We start from the raw sequence: 17,246 nt of genomic DNA, 5'->3' as shown, positions 1-17,246 counted from the left end.
GCCTCTAGGCGCTGTAAACAGAGGAGATTCCCTTCTCGCGACATAAATCAGCCAATCATCTAAACAAAGTAATTGGGAGCAGAAGATCTACTGCAACCCGCATATAACATTAACGATAAGTACATAGATGCACACCGGTATAGAAATAATACAAGCTTTATATAGGAAGATATGAATAACAATACATGCGATGTACAAACAGGTATTATCAGCAAAAGGACCCTGATAGGCATCCCAGAAGAATTGTGAAAATATTCCCCTGGGATATATAATTATTAACAGAGATACATCCAGATGAATGTTGCAGTGGCCTCTGTCTTTGTGTCTGTGACCTGAAGACACGATCATCAGTCACAGGAGTATCCTCCAGCTGTTGTCTTACCAATCTGGAATGGAACTTTTCACCAGCATAAACTGTGGCACGGAACTGTCAGGACCCAGGTTTGAAACTGCGACCTCTGCGAAGCCTGGCAATGTCTCTTTTTGTTGAGCCACCTGAAATGCTGGACAATTCCATTGGACGATCCTGCCTTGTGACTAGTTTCTGCTGAACCTTGGACTCTTTGCTTCTGGATGAATTTCCTATCTAAGCCATGTCTCTGCACTTCAGCCACTTTCACACTGAGGTATTTTACAGGCATTTTTGCACTACAGATAACACCTTAACAGTGCCTGTAAACTGCCTCTTCTGCAGCTCCAGTGTGAAAGCCTGAGTGCTTTCACACTGTGACAGTGTGCTTGCAGGACAGGAAAAAAGTCCTGCAAGCAGCATCTTCGAGGTGGTGTGGGAGCGGTGTGCACACCACTCCTAAACCGCCCCTGCCATTGAAATCAGTGAGCAGCATTACCGAAGTGCCTGCAAAGGGCACTTTTAACCCTTTTCCGGCCGCTAGCGGGGGTTAAAAGCTCCCCCTAGTGACCGAAAAGCGGTGCTAAAACTAGCTGCGCTTTACCGTCAACGTGGCCAGCACCTCAGTGTGAAAATAGCCTTCATGTTTGCCAGATTATTGTGGTCTGTCAAGCCATTATCTTACTCTTGTCACTCCTGCTTCCGTCTGTATCACCACTACCACACATTAATGACTTTTGGCTTATTCTTCGACTATGCTTCTGTTTAATCCCTTTGACCACTTATTAACAAGCTTTGGCTTGTTTAGTGACTATGCTTCTGCATCATCTCTACCTGCTATATCTGCTTATGGACCTCGACTTGCTCACCTCCTGGTGAGGTGATCCCAAGGACCCCGACCTGGTACTAACATGCAGCAAAACCCCTCTCCACCATGAGGTACTCTGGTATAAACCACCTAGTGATTAGACTCCGCGCCCACCAGGGTAACCTACTGTTGTACTTATCCAACTGGTTGCTATAGCTACTGCCATCCAAACCTGACCCTTGACCATGACAGCAACTCAGAGTCAACCTTTCTACTCTACACTTTGGTCTCTTCCTAGTAGTGTCTAAGTAACAAGAGTGATATATGAATTATATATTGCTACAAACATGTTCACTTTCTAATATACAGCAAGGTAAACACTATTTACATATTGTAGCACAAACCTAGCTTTCTGGGACTGTGCATGTGAAATAGTAGCAAAGACAGAGCAGATATACTCCATCTGTCACAAGAAGCTAGAGATACACTAAGCAAATGTGGTTAAGCTATTAGATCATAGAAATACTTGCATAATAATCTCTTATAACTTGTGAATTAGCAGCATGAACAGGACATGTGTCTGAGACTTTGCCTTTCTCTCCTCCTTCCAGGGTTTCAAAGCCAACAACTCAGGGGCAGAAAATGCATACATAATATATTTACAGGCATTTACAAATTCACACAGTAGAAGGCACCAGATCCCTATACTCAGAATTACTTTAGGTGTTGCCAGGCCTCAATCTCTATCATTATGCCTGAAAAATTGCAATGCACCCTTTATTCTTGCAACAGTTTGTTAGTGAGCTGGTTTCACTAATCATAAACTAGTTTGAGAAAAAAAGTTTTTGAAGGCTTTGTTCAGCTAAGACTACAAGTCTTTGAATTTCAAGGACAAAGTCGTTTTCTGTGAATAAAGAAGAGACACTATTTAAATAGCACTATGCAGTTAATGTAATAGTTTCATTTTAAACATGAAAAATAATTTACCTAACATATGGCACATCTAAAATAACATATGGGTTGAGAGATGTATTTTAAATCATATTGACATTTCACCTCAACAAATTGCTCCCACAAACGCTCTATATTTGGAAAACAGAAGCCTCTAAAATACATTTTCAGTCAGCTTTAAAAAATGTTTATGCACTAGTCTATTAAATAATTTCTAATTTAGAAATTAAAATATTCTTCTATTCACAGTTTTTTCCAACTTTATTTAGATAGGTTTCCAAATAACAAGAAGATAAATAACAAGAAGATAAAGTCTCCTACATAAATAAAGTAATTAGTTATAATGCCTGATTACAACTGAGAAATATATCTAAAAAAAGAAAATAGAAAGGAGATCTAAGATTTCAAATGCATAATTAAGGCAGCTATTTTAAAGGGACTGTGCAACCCCTTCAATCATTGTTTATGTATACATTTTGAAGATACCAGATTGAATAAAATGTTACTATATCAAGGAATTTTAATGATTTACAAAATGTCAGTTTTGTGTATATTATGAAAATAAATATGTGCACGGGGCAGCCATTAGTATTACTCATGCAGGCTCTTTTTGCTGCTTTGTGGTACTACACAGCAGTTCTGCTTTACTGCTCCTTCTCAGAATGTTCCAGTTAATTTAATAATTCTTTCCTAAGTGGATAACATTGTATTTCAAAAGTTATTCAGAAGGGAAGCTGAGTTATTTCTAAGTGAATGTTTGCTTCGTCTTTTAGCTGCTTTACAAACCTCTATATTTAGTATAATAACAGTTGGAAAAAGGGGTCGGGCTCTGAAGAATAAGCATTAAGGTGATTACTGTGTAGCCCCTTGCCATCTGCTGGTTGTTACTAAAAAGGAATAAGTACACCTGTGTTGCTCTTAATTCTATATATGATAATACTTTTGGAAGCGGCTAAAACCCCCCGTTGAAATCACTAAAGCACAGTGTAAATATCAATCAGTGAAAATAGTGTAGCATTTACCCAACCAACCAAAATTACATAATTCACAAAAACTCATACATAAATAAACATCTCATGTAAAAATGTCACATGCTTACATTACCACCTATTTTATGCTTGTGAATCAAAACAAATTAACTGGGACGTTAATTATTGAAAAATAAATAAATACATAGATATTTATTTCATTTAAAATGTCCTTGATCCCCCTCATGTGGATTCTCACCTTACTAGGTAGACCTTCTTTTTTTTTTGTTTAAATTACTTTTTGGAAGAGCATCTAAATCCAATACAAATTTTTATGACAAGGCGTATAAAAATAGTATAAAATTAACATCCATAAAAGAACAACCAAGAAGCACAGTTTTAGCAGCAAAACTGCACTATAATACAGAGTGGTAACAATAGGTCATAAAAAAGTAAGGTGCAACAGGTAGAAGAGCCACAAAGACTCCACTCTAGCATACCATAATAGAAGGTACTTATACAAAGGTAAAACCTGAATTCAGGTTACAAGCATATGATGGTGGGCAGTCCAAGCATCCCACTTAAGAGAGAACAGGTGCATTCTATATTGTAAAGCATTTAGGATCCTTTCCATTAGCAGGACGATGGCCCATTATGTCGCTACACACATGGTATAGTTAAGTCTCTCATCACTACAAGAAATCCTGGAATAGAAGGCACGTCAGCATTATTAGTTTAAGGGGATGGCCAGAAATCGTAGAAGCTGTAATAGAGATTTTAGGCCATACTGGGGATAATTTCTTACAGTCCCAAAATATATGTTTTAGAGATCCACTAAGCGGAGACTCCTGGGTCAATAGCGTGAAGTTTAGAGGGAGTAAAATACCATATGGTAAATAACATAAAGGCAGTCTCCCTCACCGTAAGTGATTTTGTACATTTATGCAAATTATACAACACAGTTCCCAGTCTTCGGAAGAAAATTGGGTGGCACAATCAGTCTCCCACTTAGACATATTAGGAAGGGAGTTGGGAAGTGAAGTATCAATAACAGATGGTTAGAGTCCTGAAAAAAAGGACCTTTCCTCAGGGAGAATCACGGCAAACCCTTTCAAAGAGTTTTATTGGTTAAGTGGGGGAAAGACCATAGTGGGAAGAATAAAAGTGTTTAATTAGCAAACAGTGATAAAACTCACATCTCGGGGCGTTCTTCTGTGCATGTAGGTACTCAAAGGAGCATGTCACCAAAAGAAAATATCTGGAGAAGAAAGGGCCAATAGATGGACCTTTTTTTATACAAAGTTCAATATCAGCAGTTTTACTTGTGAAATCTTACTTGTGAAACTAGAGTTTGGAACACTGTTTATGGTTGTGAAACTTTAACTGATTTGAAGTACTTTCATACACAAGGACACTTTGAAGTTTGTAAGAGCAAAAGAAACATAGAAACACTTTAATATCTATGAAATTAATATCTATGTATTTATGTATTAATCTTTTATTAAGTAACTGCAAAGTTAATTTGTTTTTAAGCACACTTTTAAAATAGGTGGTAATGTAAGCATATATATTTTTTTTCATTAAATATTTATCTATGGCTCAGTTCCCCTGTCTTCTCCTTCCTCTCCTCCATGCTCCTTTTGGCCAACTGGGTGATGGGTCTCATGACCTGATTCCTGATTGGCCGGGAGAAGATTCAGCATTACATTATTGTATAGTAATCACTGTGTTCTCCTGGCGGGGACAGCTCTCCTGCCTGGGGAACACAATGGCTCCATGAGAGGGATTTTCCCTTCCACACGGACTGTGTTGGTGACGGAATCTAGTGATTTTCTTTCTGAAAGAAATCGCTCTGCCTATGTTAGGCTTTACAGCTGTTATTATTAATACTTGGAGAAGTTGTAACAGTGGGAGGTAATGAGGATTGCGTGGTTAGTAGATAGCATAGGGATGTCTGAGACTTCACCTTTTATGGTGGACTGTGTAGAGTAAGCACAGTTGAAACTCGTATTCCTGTGATTTACTTGGAAATGAACTGTTCACTTAGAACTGACACCAAGAGTGTCAAATACTTGTCCAGAAAAGTGGAGGAATGGGAGTTTTTAGTATACAGGTAAACAGAACTATGTTTTCATAGCATGTGTTTGAACTTTTGAATTCAGTTGTTTCCGAGTGGAAGAGTAATATAGTGATGAATACTCTGAACTTAATAGTTCCCCAATGCTGTAGAACTTTGTAGTGGACATTTTGGGGCACTGCTTTTCATAGATAACACCAAAATAGCATAGTATTATGTAACAGTTTTTTACTATTCCATAGGGTTGACTAACATATTTTAGACTGCTTTGTTTATACACCATGGTATATTATATGATAGTTTTTATGTGACCCTGAAGATTGCGGGGTCACCTTAACAAATGAACATTATTTAACTGAAACAGAGAAAGAAAAGGCAAGATAAGAATGGAAGCAGTATAAACATAAATATTAGGGAGGGCACCAGAAAATACAGAATGTGTAATAGTGCCATAGTTATGGCATTGTTGCCGAGATCTTGAAAAAATTACCTAAATCAAGTAAAAAACACATATGTATTGAGCAACTTTATACAGTTCACTAAGAGCTGAATGCTCTTAAAGAAGAAAGCAATAGAGCATGTTAGAAAACTTGCAATGACGGTTGTTTCCTCTGCAGTATTTCAGATACTCCTCCGTGGTACGCGTGTCTAACCAGGAATGTTTGTGATAACAGAGCTCCTATATTTGGGTTAAGCAAGTCCAAAATACAAACTCTGATGCTAAGGCCGCATACACACGGGCGGACTGTCTGTCCAACTTAGTCCGCTGAAACGTGTTTCAGCGGACAGTCCGCTCGTGTGTGGGCTTCAGCGGACAGTCTGGCGGACTAAGTCTTTCGGAATTTCCGTAATATTGTCCGTCCAACTTTGGTTTCAGCGGACAGTCCGCTCGTGAGTAGGCTAGTTGGACGGACTAAGTATGGCGCATGCTCAGAAAGGATTTACACGGCCGAAGGTTGCATTGCAGTGTATTGGACGTCGTATTTCTAGTCCCGTCGCACGTGCTGTACACGTCATCGCGCAAGCTTTCAGTGGACTGTCTGTTCATCGTGTGTGGTCAAGTCCGTTCATTCAAAAGTAGGACGGACTGTCTGTCGGATTGTCTGACGGACTTAGTTGGCCAGACAGTCCGCCCGTGTGTACGCGGCCTAAGGTTGTTTCCATGAATTTAAATGTTTTTGGGTGTCGGTGTAGCTCAAATGAGAAAGAATAGAAAATAAAATGGGTGGAGTAAAGGTAGACAAATGTAGATCTAAATATATAGCCAAATAGAAATATGGCTTTAGTTATTCAATTTCAGGTTTCTTCATGTGTAACTATACATGTAAATGTATCTGTAACTGACTTACCTCTTAAAGTGTCATTAAACCCAAATCATCAGAAACTGTCAATATATGCTATATTACATTGCGCTTGTACTCACTCATCCACTAGAGCAGGGGTACTAAATTAAAATTAAAACATTTTTCGGCTAAGGTCTGAATCACAAGTCCGTGCCATGAAAGATTGTACGCATCTTCTTTTCTTTTTTTGGCGCAAGCTGTGCTCTCTGGCGCTTTTCTTACTGTTTCCTCCACACACTCTGGTAATATTCTGAAATGTAAATGTCCCCAACAGTGTAAGACACCAAGTGACCCTACCAGAATAATTCATTACATTGTGTGCCTCCATTATACTACCCCCATAAATCAGTTGCCACTGTCAGAGTACCCCCTTATATCAGGGGTCCACATCAGAATGCCCCCTTACATCAGGTAATCCCATCAGAGTGCCACCTTACATCAAGTGTTTCCATCAGAGTGCCCCCTTACTTCAGGTGTCCCCATCACATCAGTTGTCCCCATCAGAGTACTCCCTTAATGTAATATGTGCCCATCAGTGTGCCCCCTTAACATAAAATGTGTCCATCAGCATGCCCATATTTTATGTTAAGGGACACTCCAATGGGCACATTTTATGTTAAGGGGCACTCTGATGTGCAACTTTTTTGTTAAGGGGCACTCTGATGGGCGCAACAAAATGTGCCCATCAGCGTGCCCCTTACAAAATATGGCCATCAGTATGCCTTATACAAAATATGGCCATCAGCGATTCATCAGCGATCCTTAACAAAAAATGTGCTCCACATACCTTTAGGGCAGAAGTCTGCACATGTGCCAAGCTGCAGGATGTGGAAGCTGTGAGGTATCATACCTCGCAAGGAGAGAGAGGCTAGCCGGTAGTGGTGAGTAGAAGAGGGGTGGGGCACGTACCTGACATCACGCCCCAACTCGTGGTCTGGTCAGGAGTAAGAGCTGGGAGCGAGTGCTGCTGTTAGCAGCAGAGGGTGGGGCACACACGCAATAGTGTCCCAGCAACCAGAGGCGGGACGCACACATGACAGTGTCCCAGTGTCCACTGTAGGGGCACACGAATGACGTTACTGTCCCCGTAAATTACTGTTGAAATGCGGCAACACGGCAGCCTGACCATCCATGATGGCTGCATTAAAGCATTTGTTTTCTGTAGACAGCAAAACTCCTGGTTGATCCTCCTATTCAATTTCCTTCCCTCCTTGTCTGTGTCCCTGCTGCAGCATGACATTGTGTAAGACAGTCACTGACATCTACTATGCATGCTCCCATTTCAGTTCCCTTCTAAGCTTCTCATTTCTTCCTTTTTATTATCTGTGCATCTGATGTGACTATAGTGTCACTCATGTGGGTGTATACACAATGGAGAATGGCACTCCCCTACCTTCCTCCTCCTCCATGTCCTCGTTTTGCCAAACACTATGGGGGAAGGATATAAGATGGTGGTTGATGGAAGCTTCACCTCTGTGTTAGTCTTAGCACATAGACACAGACTAGAGGGGCATGACACAGCCTGTGATTGCCAAAACCTACTCCAGATATCTTTACACTGTAAACAAAGTGAAAGCTATTGTTAGTCAACTTAAACTCCACCTACACTATATTACTGCAAAAAAATTAAAAAATCCACATTTGCTTTGAAATATAAATTTGTATGAAGCGTTAAAACACTTTGTTGCATTTAATTATTTATTTTAATTCTCTACTCTGTGCAAACACAGATTCATACACCAGGTAGAAACTAGAAACTCCCCCCTTAGAATTTTCTCTGAGCACAGGAAAGACCTGCAAAACATCATGGACCTCTGAACAGCAACTAAATGAAATACAGTGGCATGATTTTTATACATAAATGGAAGGTATGATGGAAATTAAGCATTATATGTTTAGTATCACTTTAACTTATTCCTAACTCTATCCCCTCTACTTACTATGCTGAACCGGGCAGTGACCTGGTTATTTTCTGAACCTTTTGGGTTACACAGTACTGTTCATGGATAGTTTTATTTCCATAGGCCCTAATAGAAAAATTACCAAAAAGCCTACTGAAATGAGGACAGACTGCTGCCCAGCATTGGCTACAGCTCTTGGACCAAGTCACCTTCTGATCTAATATACTATACCCACAAGGGGTATATATAGCACTGGGAGGGGGAGTAGGGTCAGTTACTAAGTAAATTGAAAGTATCAGACATGTGCAATTGGTTTCGTAACAAATCGAAATTCAGCCCAATTACTACCAATTTTGCATCTTTCGGACATTCAGATGCATCCGAATGTCCGAATAAAATAAAAAAATAATAAAAAAATGAAAATAAAAGAATATCAACTAATACAAAAGAAATTATAGCGAATATAACGAATGAATTTGACATTATTTGGTAATTCGTTAAAGATCTAATGAAACAAAAAGTCAACTCAAAGTAAATCTTACAGTTCAAACGGCTGATTCATTTTGTGCTGGAGGTTGGATTATTCATTTGACATGATTTGACATTCAGTATAAAGAATATTGACACTCTATGAATAATAACGAAATATCCGAAAACAAATTTACATAACCAATATAACAAAACAAAATTATATATTTTACAAATGATAACAAACTGAAACTACAGAAAATTTCCCGTTGTGCACAAGTCTAGAAAGTATAGTTATCTTTTACATTTTAGCCAAGTAATCAAGCAAAAATACACAATTCTGTCTTGTCTAGTAAGACAAATTCTTTATTTTCCTCAATATAGTTCATGTGGTTATTGTTAAAACAGAAGATGATTTTCAGTGATGTGGTATACGAGAATTTGGCTGCCTTAATACAAGTATTTTGAGATTTATTTTTAAAAATTTAAATTTAAAAATTTGTTTTTACATTTTTTTTTATAAAAATCACACATAAACAGATTGGAAGCAATACTTTGCTTCCACACAGTAAAATGTATGCAAAATGACCCTCTCCAAAGTAGGGCTTATTAATTCATCAGAGTACAGGTGGTAGGCTGAAGGAAATAGAAAAACTGTTAGGAAAAAGGCATAAATTAGGTTTTCCTTAAGATTTTAACCCCACACACGTGGGCCGAATGTTGGGAGACATTAGCCAGGTCTAAAAAGAAAAAGGACGAAATCCGGCCAGGGTGTATGCCACCCTGTCCAGCAGAAGCCAGCCATTTGACTAGCTTCTGTCGGACGAGCATGCTGGAAAACCAGCAGCCAACCATCTTCTGATCAGTGCTCTAAGTGAATGGCGGATCGTAGTATTCTGGCGGGGGGCCACCCCCCTGTCAGAACACAACAGCTCAGCAGGGGAAATCTGTATACTTGCATAGTTAGCACAGTGGGTCCGAGTGGAGCTGATTTTTTTGTTAAACCTGTTAAACCTGCTGTTATGAATGAAAAAAAAACTCATAGTGTGTACCAGGCTTAAGAAACTGTTCTCAACAGTCATGAATAAGGCAGCATCACCACCAAATATGCAACAGACTTCCAATATATCGATTGCACCTTGGCTGTATGCTGAAATTAAAAAAAGATGAGGTTTCTTAAACTGAACTGGAACTTTATTTTAAAATGTTAAAACTAAAGCCTAGTACACATTATGAGTTTTCTTTTATTCCATCCAGGTCCTATCCTATCGAAGAGCAGACACCACAAAATCCCTAATACAACCATTGTTAGCCTGAAAAGTCTCTTATCTGCCCCTTTCTGGTTTATGTTCACTATTTTATTGGGACAGGATTTTCTCGATGTCATGGCTCTGCTTCACCAATTGCCATTGGACTTTACAATAAAATCCCCCTACCTAGGCATTTTCTTTTGACTAGGGAATGCCAGTTGGCATAAGTAAAATTAAAACTGGGGGCACCATTGTGGTTGATAGGATGGTGACAGTTTTTGTTTGTAAAAGAATATCAATAAAATGTTCCTGGTTGAATTATTGCAATTTCACTATAATGATAAATAACTTATCTTAAGCATTGTCCGCAGGCACATAGTCAAAAAAAATCCTCTTAAGCCAGCCATTCACAGATTTTGTTTCAGATTAGATTTGTTGGATCAACAAATTTACCAATAATCATGTACAGTCCTTTAAAATGATATACAACCAGGTAAACACACAATATATACTTGGGGGTTGTGCCTCCTTCTAATATCCCCCCCAAATTCTAGAAAATACTTCAACCAAATATGTACCAAACACACTTATAATCACTCACTCTGTGTCCTCAAAAAATGATCACCCAAAATAACCCCCTAGAATATAGAAAAAAACCACTATATTCTAGGGGGTTATTTTGGGTGATCGCTTTTTGAGGACACAGATTGAGTGATTATAAGTGTGTTTGGTACATATTTAGTTGAAGTATTTTCTATAATTTGGGGGGGGGGATATTAGAAGGAGGCGCAACCCCTAAGTATATATTGTGCACTTATCTCTAACCCACAAGGTGGGGGAGTCAGATTGGGTTTGCAGCTCACCTAGAAAGAAAGAAAGGGTAGGTCTGAGTGCCGGTACAATTGTAGTTTTTTCAGGTAAACACAAAGCTGATGGTAAGCATTCCTGATTTTTCCAGATCAAATCTGAAACAAAATCTGACTGCATAGGGGCCAACACTACTGTCAAAAGTCCCCACTGTCCTTGACTCTCTTTAGTATTTATAAGTGACCTCGAGTAGCACAAACCATGGCATTAATTTCTGTTTAGTAAATGTAAATACAAGAAAATATGTTTTTTCTTATTGTAACAAGTCGGAATACCTTTTATACTTTTTTGACATTCCTCTGGATCTGCAGGTTTAGGTTCTGGCTGTACTGTGTAACTATGCAACGTCAAATGAACTCACGCAAAAGTTCCACTAAATACACTATCATAACATTTTGGGGGTGATTTACTAAAACTGCAAAATGGTAAATCTAATGCAGCTCTGCATAGAAACCAGCTTCCATTTTTTTTTTAAAGCTTAATTGAACAAGTTGAAGTTAGAAGCTGTTTGGTTACCATGCACAGCTGCACCACATTTTGCACTTTCCAGTTTTAGTAAATAAACCCCTTTGTGTTTATGGGGTTCCATTAGCTCTAAAACAAATGTACAAGTGAAAGAAGAAAAAAATAGACTGCCACTCCTACTCATAGAGCTATCAATTGACATAAAATGGTGACTGTGAAACATTACACACTCATGTTTTATTTGTATTACTGAATTGTGGCTCTAATTAATAAGCATTTAATCATGCATTCTTTGATACATAATAGGGGTTGATACACAGTGGTAATGTGGTCATTCACTAAGCATATAAATACAATATGCAAAATATGTTTTTATGGATGACTCCTTAGCTGTTAAATAACTGTCACCTGATGTCTACAAGTTGCAGAAGACAGCAAATATGCACAATTTGACAAACTGTCTCTTGCATTGCGGATATTTTTCATGTGTTACCCCTGTGTTTTTTTCTTTTCAAAGATGTGGTTATTTTTAAAATTTTAAATGAAAGATTCTCCTTCAGAGAGGAAGTGTTTTGTGGCAGAAAATGTTTAATCTTAAGTTTTGTTCCAGTGCTTGAAATATTGTCCATAGTGTTTACACATGCCCAAATGTTCTATGTCACTATGGTGCCCAGACTGCATATAGGCCATTTGCTTGGAGCTCCTGAATAAGGAATATACTGTGGTAAGGGCTTGTATAATACTGTGAATGGTACAGTTAAACCTAATGGACATCGCTCACAGGTCATTAAGGCACCCATATCAGTTCACTGATGCACCCTAAAAGCCCACCTGCAATCTCCCACTCTTGTATTAGTGAGGAATTCATTGATGCAGGAAACATACTCGTTAGATTGATGGGTAAGAAATGTTGGAATTATTTTGACAATCTATATAATGTACACAATATAGTAAGCAGGTGGGCTTTTAGAACAATCAAGTGAATCCATAAAGTAAAAAAGACCCCTTTTAGGATGAAGGGGTTTGCTGATAAGGGAATCAAGTGAATCAGAGGATTGGATTAACTATGCTAATATTCATGACATGAATGAACCTCAGTTTGGGAAGCTTAATTTGCTTATTTCTATCTAACACTCTTTTGTTCATGGCACCACGTTCACTATAATTGGACTTATACCCAAACAAAATTCATTTTGAAAAAAACATTTTTTTATTATATGCTTGTGCAGGTAATTTGATTTGGAATTTAATGTAAACTATGAAACATACCTCATAATTCCATCTTTGCTGTAAGCTACAGATGCAAAAAACCCCTATGTGAATTTTTAAAATGTAGCATTCAAAGTAATGATGACATGCACAATGCAGTAGCCTGTATGAACAAAAGTTTACCATTCCTCCATTTGTAGTTCTTACAGTGAGATGTATGTGTTGATTGGTAGCTATTAGTGACCAGATTCTGCACATTGCTATTTACCTCAGCAAATAAGCCAATACTGACTGTAAAGTTCAGTTTAAAAATCTGCTAAATCAGCAATATTTTAAAACACTGCCTTAAATATCTGATATACATTGGTTTGCATAAAAAAAAAAAAAGAAAGAAAATTGCCAAGGCCAGCATATTTGAAGAGAATGTCAGCCTATCCAATAACAAGCAGTTTTATTTGGCCTTATTATTTTGCATCCTGCAGTTAAAAGCATAAGGTACGAAACAAGTAGGAACCAATGATTCATGTGAATGGCTCTAAATCTGCTTGGGATTTACAAGCTGTCACCATGGTGTAGATGCTGGCAGTTAGCCAGCTGAGTTTGGCACTGTGGATGAAGTAAAACTGAGCTTTAACTTTTGTTGTCTAAGGGAAACAGTCAGGCTAGGGACTTTTTTTTCCTTGACAGGTAATGCTTTATGTTATAGGGGAAATAAAATATATTCATGTTCATTGCAGCATGAAATAAAAGCTTTTGGAAGGATGCATGGAATTCTCAGCCTTTGCTTCAAAAGTGTCTTTTGTGAACCCATAAACAAAATTACCTTCTGAGGAACTTCTTAATCAGGGAAGAGTGTAGCTGTTCCTCTTGATCTCCCCCCTTGGGTGGTCTCAGCCTGAGAGCAGCAGTCTTTCTGATGGCTTGACTTCTGAAAAGCTTACATAGTAGGATGCTGACAGCTGTAGACCCCTTTTTGTTAGGCATAACAAACATTTTGCACCGAGGACAGTGCACAGCCCAGCTTGCAGTATGCCCAATTAGAGAAGCTAAAATCTCATTTGTTTCACCGTGGGGGCCTCCGAAAGCACACCGTTTTGGCCTCATTACTGTATTTTTAACTTTACAAAAACAATTTCATTATGGAAATTAAAGAAGCTCATTTGGCTTTGGTGCATATGCAAAAACCTAATAAATTCCAATAGTATTCCATCTACCCCAGCATGGATTTTTGTTTTCACTTAATCAGAGCTAAAGATGTATGTTAAAGCCTTTTGTGGTGATTTACCAAATTGCCCATTATGTGATGCCAACTCCTGATTAAAAATAAAATCCTTTATCATTCCTAAGTTTGCTGCTTTAGATGAAATAATAATTTACTGAATGCCCTTGCTTTCAGTATTCTTGCATAGATGATGCACAGGTTACAGACTGCTCTTTCTACAGATTTTCCCCTGTGCCTGAAATAAATAAAATGCTATTCATTAAAATATTTGAAGGTGATAGCTTTTAAACACCAATGAGCTTCTTTTTTTTATTTTTATTTACATCTAGTAAATAGGTCTACCTACTAGAATGGTTGCAGATACTCTAAAGTTATTTAAAAGTCTCTGACAATATTGATGAGAAAATTATATTGAGCAAACAGATCAGATGCTGGATATTTAATTTGATTTAATCAGCCTGATTTACTATCAGACCGACAGGTAAGCAATGCCTGTAAAATTAAAAACCCCAAAAACTATTTGCCAGTGGTGCTTGCACATGCAATAGCACAATGGAGGGAGACAACTCAATATGTGTCTGATATGTGGAAGTTAATGTATATGTACCCGTGGCATGTTTCTTTGCACCAAACAATTGTAAATCTATTAGCAAGACAAGGGCTGCTGAAGTGAAATGTTGTATTGTGTTTTTCCTGCTTATGACATACACTTTCCAAATTTTTCTTCCAGTGGCAGAGCATAATTAGTGTAGAGTTTGTTAAAAGATTTTTACATATCATGTGATCTGTGAAAATCACATGATAATAATTTGCCCCATTCTGGTGCTTCTGTGTGCAAATTAGCTGCCATTGAATCAAATTATGCCAACATTATCTCCATTGAAGTCTAAGGCCTAGTACACACTGGCCCAATGTTGGGTGGCATTGGCCTGTGTGTACTGCAGCCAGTCCAACAGAAGCAAGCCGTTTGGCCTGCTTATGTCGAAGGGACATGACCAAAAAAGGTCTGCCTATCAGCTCCCGATCAGCACTCTCAGCCAATGGCTGAGTATTCTGGCAGGGGGGCTGTCCCCGTGTCAGAACACAATAGAATGGCAGGTTAGATGACTGTACTAACATTGCATAGTTAGTAAAGTGGCTCTTCCTGAGCTGTCAGTTTTTTTTCATTCAGCCCTGCTGGTTGACGAAAAAAAAAAAAAACTAGTAGTGTGTACTAGGCTTTAGTCTAAAGAATGCTCGGTGACATTACATCACTCAGGATGCCCCATGCTGTGTTAATAATTCTGCAGTGCCAGGAATGTGGCATTTATCAGCACTGATATGTTGGGTACAGAATGGCATACAGCAGAACTCTATGAACAATGTTGCTTACAACACTGAACATAGTAACTGTCTCTGGATTACAATGGGGGCATTATTATTCTTTTTGTTTGTTGTTTTTTTCTTTCACATAAATGACTTTTTAGTGTGTCTATGCTTCTTTACATTGAACACCTTCTTGAAATTAGTAATAAGGGGTACTTGTATATCCTGTAATTTCCCTAGGTGTGTGGAGGTTTCAGAGCCCCCTTATTCTAAAGGGGGCTTCCAGATTCTGGAAGTACCCACACCTTTCCACATATAAACAAGGTGACCTTTTTATTTCTGGTGGGGGGGTGGAGTTTAGCCACCCCTCCTTGCAAGTTCCCCTCCATTGTTGATAGGCATGTGTCTTGTTTTTTTTACAAGAAGGGGTACATGGTGTTCACTGCCTTCCCTTTTCTGGCTGCCCAGGTGCATACCTGGATAGAGGTCTGGCCATAAACACATGCCTTAGGAGAAAACGCTGCCTCTCTTTTTTATTTGTTTTTTTTTTTTGGTGAGGGCTGTCTTTAATTGTATATATGATTTAATTTTTTTTTCTTTAGCAAAACATTTTTTTTTTTTTGCTTGTATTTTTCCCTCATCATCCTCCTCCCCTGACTACGCACAGAGTAGCTTTGAGTCATTAGCAGCTGTTAAAGCAGTGTTCTGTCTCCTCAACCACAGTTAGTCCTGCCAATGCCCTATCAATTGGCACAAAAGGATTTATTTGACCACAGTATCACCCACGTGCTTCAAGAGGATGTAAAGCAATTTATTGCACCTGAGACTGGAGATGAGAGCAATGGGAGCATAGAGGAAGTGGCAACAGGCAGGGAGAACCAATTGACATAGATTTTCCTGCAAATCACAGCTTATTGCCAAGTTGGCTCCAGTAATAAGGAGAAAGGGGTAATAATTAAGAAAGGATAGAGAGATGAGGGCGATGAGGGCGCCCTGGGGAGACTGGGTATACGGTCCTTAGTAGCAGTGGAGAGATGGCACTGAAGGCAGCACTTTTCAGAAAAGAAGAAGCTCCTTCATCTGTGCCTGCTCTGAAATGCATTACCGCCCACCACCTTCACCTGATGTCACATCGGCCACATGCGTTCCAGCTTGGTTCCAGGACCCAGGCTGACTCATTGCATCTTCACTTCCTCTGCAATCTATGTCACCAGGGACTCTGTCAGCTGCAGGATGGCTCTCTCTCTCCACCAGACAGATGAAGATTACAGCAATCCACATGAGGACAAATTATTATATGCCTATGACCTCTTACTATCTTGTTAGTGTTTTTAATCTCATTGTGCCTGTAATAAATATTTTAACCGCTGCACTTAGAGGCGCCTTTCTCTTTCCTTTAGGGGGTAAGGGGGATGAGGTTTCTGACCATATTCAGATTCAGATATAGCAGTAATAAAGCTAGGGAGGGGCACATCATCAGGAATGCTAGTCATTTTTAGCATAAATACCACCTCCTCCTTATTCCAGCTCCTCTATTTCAACCACACCCACTATACAAGTTTCCATGCCATGCATACATACATTTAGTGACGGTGACAGCAAAGTTGCTTCCACCTCCCTCTCAATGCTGCCTTTAAATGAATTTTCCACTGAATCACCAGTCCCCCACAATGGGCAATGGCTCAGGCAAAATAATGCTACACAATTTTCAAGCTGGTATGCCTAGAGGACAGGAGCCACACTGGGTCAGACTCAGAGGGGGTTAACCCAACACAATATGCCAGAAATGATCATGTGTGACAATGGCACTAACCTTTGACAGGGAAAGTTACCTGGGACTAGGGATGAGCTCAGTGTTCAACTCGAACGCATGTTCGACTTGAACATCGGCCATTCGTCTGTTTGGCGAATTCAGAACTTTGTGTACCGTTCGCACCAAATTCATGTGGCATGAACGGCCCACAATGTGCTAAGCCATTACAGTGCATTGCTGGCTCATGATTGGCCAAGCAAGCACTGTGACCCCTCATGCTTGGAAAATCATAACGCTGGCAGCAAGGAGA

General features: G+C 39.0%; 1 long non-coding RNA gene across 1 annotated transcript; it reads right to left on the bottom strand.

The window, feature by feature from the left end:
* Positions 1-5,533: 5,533 nt before the first annotated feature.
* Positions 5,534-13,604, bottom strand: LOC143960070 (uncharacterized). The gene is made up of 3 exons (XR_013270250.1): positions 13,480-13,604; positions 7,890-8,054; positions 5,534-6,746 (listed from the first exon to the last, which is right to left on the bottom strand). It is a non-coding gene; the product is annotated as an uncharacterized LOC143960070 (long non-coding RNA).
* Positions 13,605-17,246: the final 3,642 nt, after the last annotated feature.

The sequence above is a fragment of the Lithobates pipiens genome, unplaced genomic scaffold (assembly GCF_037356315.1).
Source record: "Lithobates pipiens isolate NorthernLeopardFrog02 unplaced genomic scaffold, aLitPip1_a1.2 Scaffold_8, whole genome shotgun sequence".
NCBI classification, from domain to species: Eukaryota; Metazoa; Chordata; class Amphibia; order Anura; family Ranidae; genus Lithobates; species Lithobates pipiens.
This window is presented reverse-complemented; position numbering and strand designations above follow the sequence as displayed.